Raw genomic sequence first — 10,110 nt, forward strand, 5'->3', positions numbered from 1 at the left:
CAACAAAAAAACACGTCTAACCATTCTTCCACATAGTCCTTAAAATATTTGATGACAGCTTCCATTCCTCCCACCACAAGTTTTCTTCTTAGTTCTACTCTCTACACTACCTCACTCCTTCCCCACCCCCGACCCCTACAATGGTTTTTTTAGCCCTTTCTCATACACCACAGCCCTAATTCCTTTCTCTGGTCAGAGTACTGTAAAGAGTAGTTTCCCACAGGGCTTCGACCAAGGGCATCAAAGTCAGAAAAATCAAGGTTTTCATTTGCATCTGTACTGTATCTATATAACTTTGAGCCAGTAAAGTCTCTAAGCTTCAGTATCCTAATCCACAAGAAATGCAATAACAATACTTATCCCTTAATGATATAAGATGGGTATAGACTGACCAAGGTGCCCAAAACATAGCAGATATCACAGAAATGCTACGCTGCTGCTGTGATGGTCCCACGTGCATGTGTTGTGGTTGGTACATTTCCTGTAAAGGGATATGCCCACGTTTCAGCATGCTGTTCTGAGCGTGATCTGACTAGCACTAAACAGTGTCATAATCATGAACCACTGGGCAGAGTTTTCATGATTGGCAGGTCTCTGTCACTTATTTACTCACCCTTCCATCTTACAAAAAGTATTAATTTCATCTAAGGCCACATCATCCTCTGCAACTATCTAGGTCTGGCACTGAGCAAGAATATAAATAAAGGAAATGCCAAAGTATGCTATGAATTCCAAAGGATCTCTCCTTACAGCCCAAAGGGGAAAATGGCAGTGTGTTCTCCTGTCATGAAAAAAGAAGAGGACTAATAAAAATTGTCAGACTCTCCTTTCCAGCCTATTTCTAGCAATTTAGGATGCATCCAGATGCCAAAACAACCATGAAAATAAGACTTTTGATGTCCAAGGTGGAGCAGTCACAGTGTAGATAGCAACGCTAACGACAACTGGATTCTGTATTTATTTGGATGTCTGTATTTGGGTATCAGAGAAAATCTCCTGGCAGTCTTTGGGAAAATAACCCATTCGAATTGAATTTAGTTCAAATTTTAAAATTGTGTCAATAACAACAGGTGACCAAACAGCCAAATGAATGAACATGTTCATGGGTTCTGTTGGCATTCTCTGGATATGGCCCCTCCGGAAAGGGAAACTCATGAGGTTTCTGAATTTTAAGAATAAGAAACCACAGTAAGTAAAAGATAGCCAGACTAAAAGCATGATTGTTTAATTAGATAAACATCAATAATATGTAGGTTATATGAACTAAATAGACTGATCGCTTTGTAGAACTATGACTACTCAATTTTCAGTTTTTATTTTTTTGCAGAAAATTAAAAAACACAGAGAGGCAGAAAGAACATGAAAAATCTCCCATAAAAACCAACAGAGATAATCTCTATTTTAAAATTCTGGGTATATAAGGCATTTTTATATCATTTTTTTAAAAGGAGTATTTAAAAACCTGAGTTTTATGAGGCTAGCCACTATCAACAAAGAAGATAAGTAACAGAAAAGGTACCCCTGGAATCTATAGCTGAGCACTACACATGGATTCCTGTACCTTTCTAGTAATTACGTCATGCCAATGATTCAGAAAAAGAAAGTTTTTCCCCAATGTTTCCAAAAATAGCTTTAAGTATAGCTTTGTAGAGATCAGGCAAATCATTTTTGCCTGCCAGTGAAAGCTATTTTTTTTTTCTTTCTTTTCGGTTTTTTTTGCATAGAAATCTTTCTGGTAAACTTTAACAGTTAGTGATGAAAACAGAGAGATATACCTGATGAAAAATCCAATTAAAAAATAATAGAACTAAAATAATGGCCAAAAAGCTAAAATTCTCAAGTCGAAAGAGCTAAATATAATAAAAGCGTCCTTTTAAGCTAGATTTAAAGCAGGTAGAATCAGGAAGATAAAATATCCCTGATTGTAGAAGATGGTGTTATGTTCACAGATATTTAAATAAAGATAAAAGTCTTTCTTTTGCTCTTGTCATCCCCAAGGAGCAAGAGAACTACCCTTACTTTAGAAAGCATAGACGATCACTCAAGTCCCTTCCAACTTGAACAGAAGGGATTCTAGGGACATTTCATTTTTCAGCAGATTGACGAAGTTTGGGGTAAATACCACCAGACGTATGATTTCAAATCTAGAGAACTTCTTGGAAGTTTTATAACTAAGAGGCAACTTTTCATAGGATAATGTATCTGATATCGAGAGAATGAAAACATGTTAGAAATATGAATATGTGGACCCGTGATATGATATACATATTCAAAAGAATTGCATTGCTGCCTACGACTGAAAATAAAAACCTTAAGTTTGGAAGTTCAGTGTTAAGGAGCTTAACCTTTAGCATTTCAACAGCTGTCATTTAAAAAAAAAATATTTGAAATCATAGACTGCGTAAACATATTTCATTTATAGCATTAAAAATGTTTGCTTAACAGCAGAGATATTCAGATCATGTTCTGAGTTGCAATCAGAAGGAAAAGCCAAACTTCTTTTTCACTTAAAAATACAACCATGATTTTCCACATTAGTCAAAGTGCTATGATCACTCTCTCAGTGTTTCCTTATAATTAAATGACAAGGAAACATTGAATTTGTGAAAATACCAGGATAAGTCTAAAGATAATTAACTAATGTTATGGGGAAACAATTTGCAATGTTTAAACAATAAAAGTTAATATGGTATAACTGTGGCATAATATAAGTGCTTTTAAATTGATTATTTCTTATAAAATTCTCAGAGTACAAAGGTAATTTGGAATCCACATTCTTTGTAAATCAATCAAATAAAAAAAAACACTAAAAAATCTTTTTTAAATAAATAAGTTTAAAGTTAAATATATGAGCATATGTGTATATATGTATGTGTATATAGGTACATGTGCATGAACATGCAGAGGTTTTTGTTGTTTTATTTGTTTTGTTTTTTGGTAGATGATGTTAGATCATAGGATTTCTCCCAAGAAATGTGTTGTTAAGCTGGAATCATCAGATTTGCCTTAGTAGTGCCCCAGTGGTAAGCTGAGGCGCACTCAGACAGAAATAAGTTTATGGAAGTTACTTCATCTGTGACTTGAGGGAAGGGGTATAATATTGTGTAGTAAATGTAATATTTTAAAAATTAATATGCTTTCTGCTTTGTCTTTCTAAGTACATTGCCTAAAGCATTTAGTTTCTAAAATGTACAGATAATAATTAGAAATTCAAAGAGAATGGGAAAATTCTAATGTTTAGACTAGGATTAAGCAGCAAAATCCAGCTATTATGTCAAGATGATTTTCTAAGTAATTTAATTCCAACCTTCTTTAAGAAATCAGTCACCAATCCAAAAGGAGTGAGACCACACAGTCTTTCTAAAATATAGAGAAGATAACTTTGTCCTCCTCTAAGTCTTGCCTAGAATCAAGAGAAAAAATAAGATATAAGAAAAGTAAAGGTCAAATACTCCCATTCCAGGCCCAGCGATGAAGGAAAGAAAGCAAGAAAAAATGGGAGAGTAAAGTGGCCTAACAAGGATACCGATATTCCTTTGGTGATTTGTTCCAGACAGGGAGAATAGCTTCATGTCACTGAGGATCAGCTGAGGTCAGAAACAGGTTATTATCTTCACTCTCTAAAAGAATTCAGGTAGGAGCTGACCTATTCCAACATCTATCTGGTGTGTGGCCACTTCAATGAGCTAGCAAAATAGAGAATAAGTGGGGATGGAAGGACTTGAGAATTAGCCCTTCCTGAATCAGCCTTAGTACCCAGATGGCTCATGAAGAATTTGTTAAGAATCTAGGCTGAAGGGAATAAAAGGTGCTTGTTGGCAGACTGATCACAAAGGACTTTGTAGAAAGAGCTATGAGGCAGACCCCCCAAATTAAGGCCAAATGCAATATTTTACCAGACTTGAGAGAGTACTCCTTCTCCAACGAGGGCCTAGGTAATACCAGGCCAGTTTTATCACCAAGGCCATAGGATCCCAACCCAAAATGAAAGTTAGTCTGGCCACAAACTTTAGCTGTATATGACAGCAAGTAAGCAATGTCAAGTCAAAAAGGAACATCTAATTTGAGGACCCTGATCTTCCCCACCGCCACAAGGCTGTTTAAGTCACATCCCTTCTCCATACACCAAGGGAAACAAAGCAGTGAGAAAGGAAAGCTACAGAACAACTGGGCATTTTTTTTCCAGAAATTCAGACTATTTTGTAAATGGACTATTTAAATTACCAGATTCAATTAAGCTTTAAACCACATAAAGCATTTAAATTTTATCTTGCTAATTAGAAAATAGAGGTTTTGGAAGAAGGCCAATTAGTTATGGACGTAATAAAGAAATTACATCTTTATTGTACATTTTAATTGTGAGATGAATTACATTTGCGAATCTGCTACCCCTGGTTTTGCCCACTCAAAAAAATCTTAATTCAAATTGTCAGCAATTTCCATCCCTACAATAATAGTTCTTTCTACTGATTGATATTTTATGAGTACGAACTAATGATTGCTGAAAAAGAGTAAATCCATCACTGACAAAAAAAAAACCATAGAGTTATCGTAGGTGTAAATCTATGGAAACATCTAAAATATATAAATTCGGGTTCTTGTGCTTCATTTTCTCTCTCAAAAGAAGCAAGGCAAACACTTTGGTGCAGCTCTTGGGCTTGTCTCCATTCTGGTCCAGTCTTCTATATTGTCTACTTTTTTCTGCATATCTGAGGTTTTCTTGTCTCATGTCCTAGATGTTCTCTTATCAGGGCCCTTTGTTATTGTCTCTGCTAACATACATCTTCTATGTCCCCATAGATGCATTCAATTTAATGAATTTCTACAGAAGTTGGCTGTTTCAAATATGCATTACTACACTCTGCTTTTTTGTTTTATAATCCTAAGTTTGTCTTGTGTCACCCTGAAGTTCTTTTTCTAGCAATAATGCTTTCTGTCCTACTATCAGCATAAGGTAAATCTTCAGGACTCACTGAGAAGGGTTCTCCCTGGGGTTCCGTACAAGGATGGCATGAGAGTCCCACGCAACATCGTTAAACATCCCATACTACACACCCAGTAGTGTGTAGGCTTTACTCTCAAAAGGAATCTTAGACATTGCAACTTTCCCACACGTTTACCCCTCGATTGATGTCTACAATTACATTTTTGACAGGAATAGTTTTGCATCTATTACTTGCACCTTTGGATGAATTGCTTGGGTTTTTAGTATTTTTTATATTACTCTTCTGAATATCTTAAACTTTTGTAGTTACATGAGTACATTGCCTTTGCTTAGTTAAATTAGAATTTAGAACTTGAGGAAGTTATATTTAATGAGACTGTATAAAAATTTTGCTTGGGGACATTTCACAGACTAATAATTAAGATTTTTATTCTCATGTGAAATCAAACTATAATATCTCTGTAACGCAGTCAAATTTTCATTAAAAAATAAAAGGAGAAGTGTCTTTTCTATTCTGTTCTTATATAAACACATTTTTTAAATTCCAAAAATTAGAGAATAGGAAAATAAATATTTTATTTCCATGAGATGGGCACTGAAACCAATAAACGATGTATTATAAAGATCAAAACTAACTATGTGTGTTTTTGTTGTTGTCATTCCATGACTTGGATGTGGCTTCCTTTTATCAGGGCCCTTGATGGCAAGACTCTGGTCAGCTGAAGCCAGACACAGGAGAGAATTTCCATCTCTGCGTTGGGTATGCCATCTATGGAATGTGACGTGAAAGAAAGAGATTCAGGCTGAGGGGATCCAATTTGCTAATATGAGTACATAGTCCATAAGATACTATATTCATGCACTCAGGAAATAATCAGTCTTCTATTTTGTCTCAAGAACTAACATGTGCACTCTAGAGTAAATAAGGACACAGTTTCCACCTTCCAGGGGCTCAAAGACTAGCAGGAGAGATAAGATAAGCAGAAATTATCCTAATAAGGAAGAGAATGGCTGCAGTAATAACAGTACCAACAATAATGCTAGAGAAGACCAGAGGAAGAAACCTCTATCTCAGTGTTTGGGAAAGGCTTGCAGTAGAAGGTGGCTTTCCTTGAAGGATGGGTGTGATTTCCCAAAGTGGATATGAGGATTGTGGCTTTTACAGGTGGAGTGTGAAATAGAAATATATGGAAATAAAACCAGTAAGTCTGTTCACAGCATAGAGGTGACAAAAAATTCAGAAATAGGGACAAGATAGCAGCGAGGAGGAAGAGAAAGTGCTGCATACGAGAAAGAAAGGCAGGAGATTCTTGCTCTCCTGCCGCAGCCCTGCTACAGACTCCCAAGGCACTGTCAGGAAATGAGAACCATTTTCAAAAGCTGCACAAGTAAATAAGATAGACTTGTTCAACAAACAATAATGTAGGCTATTTAAGAACATAATCCCCTAGAACAGGAAAAGTGGACTGTGCTAAGGTGCATCTCCTTTCTGCCATATTAGTTTGAGTTGGTGGATTTAAGAACCTATGCCTCATTAGAAATAACAATGTAAACAAGATCAAATAAAATTCACATAAAATGTTTTATTCAACTGAGTTTTTGCTGAAATTCAAATTGACTGGATAAAACCAAAACAGTGGAAAACGGTTAACAAAGTCAGAATTCTGTAAGATCTCCGTATATAGTGCAGCCATAATTTTTCAGAAAGGTTGTCAGCTAGAATAAGGGGACATTTGCTTGTATTTCATCAAAACTATCACATCATCTAGAACAGAGATATTCTGTGACCAATAAGACTTCTAAAAGAATCATTCCAACAAATTTAAAGAATTACTTGAATTATCACTTAGAAATAAGTTTGTGATTAATGTGAAAGCAAAAGAAAAGTTTCCATGAAGACTGCACACAACACTGTTATCCTATTTTATGGCTGTGAAACCACAACTGTCAGAGAGACACCACGGGCATTACACACGCAATTTCAAACTGTCCAATGAACACAGTGTGCCACTGTTGTCCATTTTCATTGCTCACTAACAAGTGATTTGTTAATGTGCCCTTTTAATTTAGGGAAGATATTCAAGCAACATCATGACTCTAGAATCATCACCACAGAATTCCGATACATGTTTTTCAACAGAAGACCATCTACTAGGTCCATCTATTCCAAGCAAGTCAATCACACACAGCCCTGATCCAACAAGACCTCAGTATCTAAAGAGAAAGTTCAGAATCAAATACAACAAAGGGGAGAAAGGGACAACATAGCATACCTAGACTTTGCAAATTTTTCTAACTATTCTATGTTACATGGCTTAATGAGAGACTGAGGCATTCACTTTCATCAATAAATCTAGTTCAAGTGGCTACTTAGAAAGAAAAGGTAATAAAGTCAATGCACATTAAAAAGATGACCTAAATTTTCTTCCTAATGATTTAATAAATGCTGGCTCGAAACAGGAAAAAAAAAAAGACTTTAAGGAAAAACATGAAGTAGAAGCTTATCATCTTTCAGCAAATTTGCTCTCTGAGGAAAAATATCCATCTTATCTTCTATAAAGTGTTTTGTCAAATACGAACTTACTATAAAGTCATCCTAAGTATAGATTAGAGAAAAAAAATTTAAATAAAAATTTCAATTAAAAAAAAAGTCCACATCTCACCTGCCTCTAAAAAATGTAAAAAAGAATTTTAAAAAGCTTATTTTAAATGCACTCTTACCATTAAGCCTACATACAGACTTAATATATAGGTCAGTATGGAATATCAGATCTAGAAGAATAATAGATCTCTATTTGTGACTTCAGGCAAAGATAGTACCATAAAATGTGGAGTTCTCTAATTATTCTACCAAACAGTTGCAAATTTGGGCCTGGTAGATCTGTTTTTTAAAAGACAGTATACACAATCAATCAAGTAAGCCATCTATTTTCGAGGTGTTGATTGAATGCTTATTTCTACCAGACATTGTTTGAAATATGAAGAGTCTGGTGACACAAAATTAAAGAAGACATAGTTTCTGTCCTTAAGAAGCTTATCATTTGGAGGTGAGGGGAAGGAGTCAGAACAGGTAAACTGAAAAATTAAAATATGATATAACAAGTGATATAAAAAAAGAAAGAGTATGGAGTAATTTACTGGTAAAGTCTAGATTTCAGGAAACCTAAATCGGCTTCTCTCTCTCTCTCTCTGTCTCTCTGTCTCTCTGTCTCTCTCTCTCTCTCTCATCAAAATTTTTAAAAATTTTCTCATTCTTCACACCCCAAGGTAGACCTAAATGCTATCCTGGGTACACTAAGAAATGTCAATGAACATGAGAAGCAAATCTTTTTGTTTAAAATAAGGAAGCTACCCACACAGGAAAAATGGCGTCCATCTGCCAGAGGCAGCTGTTTCTCCAGCCTTCCTCTTGAAGCCACAAAACTCAGTCTCTCCCTTTCTGTGTCTGAAGGCTCCCGAGCCGCAGTCATGCCACTGGAGCCCAGGGTATGATCCAAAAAATGATTCATGGTCAATTTGTGGCACCTCTGAATGTTCCTCAAGATGCTGTTGTTGTATGCGCCCTAGGAGACAAACTCTTTGCGGTTGGAGGATATAATAGACACACTAAGTTGAGTCATACGATGCACAGCAAGATAAAAGAGAACAGGAAGTCCCTGTTCACATTGGAAAAGCTGGTGCATGTGTTGCAGTGTGAAGCCAGCACGAAGCTCTCTTTATCAAAGGGAAGAAAAATGGATACTTTTAAGAAATACAGTAGGAAGAAGAAGAAGAAACATGTTCTTTCCTCTAGTTAGTAATCAAACATGAAAATGTATGTGTCATTTTAACACATAGTTATAATTGCTCTCATTCATGAAGCCAAAACCGTTTTTAAACCTGAATAATATACAGATGTTAAGTTTATGTGTTGTAACAGCTGATAGTATAAATGCAAATCCACTAGTCTAGGTTTAGCTTCATTATTTTAAAATGTTTAAAGGAAATAGAGAGTAGTCAAGGTATGAGAGGTTATAAAAGCATTGTTGACTTTTAAGTTAAGAGTCTTATAAGTAAAAAACATTCTAAAAATGTTTCAAAAAAACATTTCTACTTTAAAACAAGTTACTTTTTATTATGTGAAACATAACTGACATAAAACAGAACATCTAAAGCTTAAAATGTAAAGTCTGATTTTCAGTAAGACATCATTCTCTTTTTCAAACAATATCGTAAATAAATAGATAACATCTCACATTTACCAAGAGGACAACTTTTACTGTTTTGAGTCAAAACAAAACAAAACAAAAAACTTATTGACATAATTTGTTATGATCACAGCATTTTAAAGTTCTCACAACAATCTTTTACAATACCATCTTCCAAAACACACATATAAATTTGGTATTTCTTAACATGTTGTCTTGTTAGATTTGTTATCAGTAAAATATTACTATAATTTTCTATAAGCAATCTATACAATAAAATAGTGAATATTTCTCATATTGACGCGAACTATGACCTCAGCTTTAAAGTTTCATGGCCTCACCTGTACAGAAAGTATATTCTTCTCAAACACTTTTGTGAACTCTGTCAACACCTACCATTAAGGTTAGCACATTTTCAAAAACAATTTATAAAGTGCAGTAAAACTGAGAAGATGTTCTGTAACATTAACACTTGGAAACATAAAAATGTTCAATATCCACAATAAATTCTCTAACTATATTTTATGTACCAGTACATGCTTTTCTGTTCATGTTATACTCACCTAGTAGAAAATGTTGACAATATATGCACTACGATAAACAGATTTATTGTATTTTCTTAATTTTTTTTAACGCTTACAGCACTTGGTCTTTCTAGGTGGTTTCCCATCCAAGTACTAACCAGGCCCAACCCTGCTTAGCTTCTGAGATCAGATGAGATCAGGCATTTTCAGGGCGGCATGGCCATATACCAATAAACAGTTTTAAATTAAAAAACAACAACAAAGGCTAGTTGGGTAGTACTTTACCTTTAAATTTTTACTTCCATTTATCCCATTATAAAAATATTTAAATAAAAATTTTAAAAACTTCTTAATGAAAGTAACTTTTAAAGTAATGTGCAATTTTGAATTTCTGCAATATGTTCTTTTAAACAGACATTGTAGTATATTATGTGAAACCAACAGTAAAATCCAG

General features: G+C 34.8%; 1 pseudogene; it reads right to left on the reverse strand.

The window, feature by feature from the left end:
• Positions 1 to 9,765: 9,765 nt before the first annotated feature.
• LOC118608747 lies at positions 9,766 to 9,884 on the reverse strand (annotated as a pseudogene).
• Positions 9,885 to 10,110: the final 226 nt, after the last annotated feature.

This window comes from Rousettus aegyptiacus, unplaced genomic scaffold (assembly GCF_014176215.1).
Source record: "Rousettus aegyptiacus isolate mRouAeg1 unplaced genomic scaffold, mRouAeg1.p scaffold_m13_p_10, whole genome shotgun sequence".
Classification (NCBI taxonomy): Eukaryota; Metazoa; Chordata; class Mammalia; order Chiroptera; family Pteropodidae; genus Rousettus; species Rousettus aegyptiacus.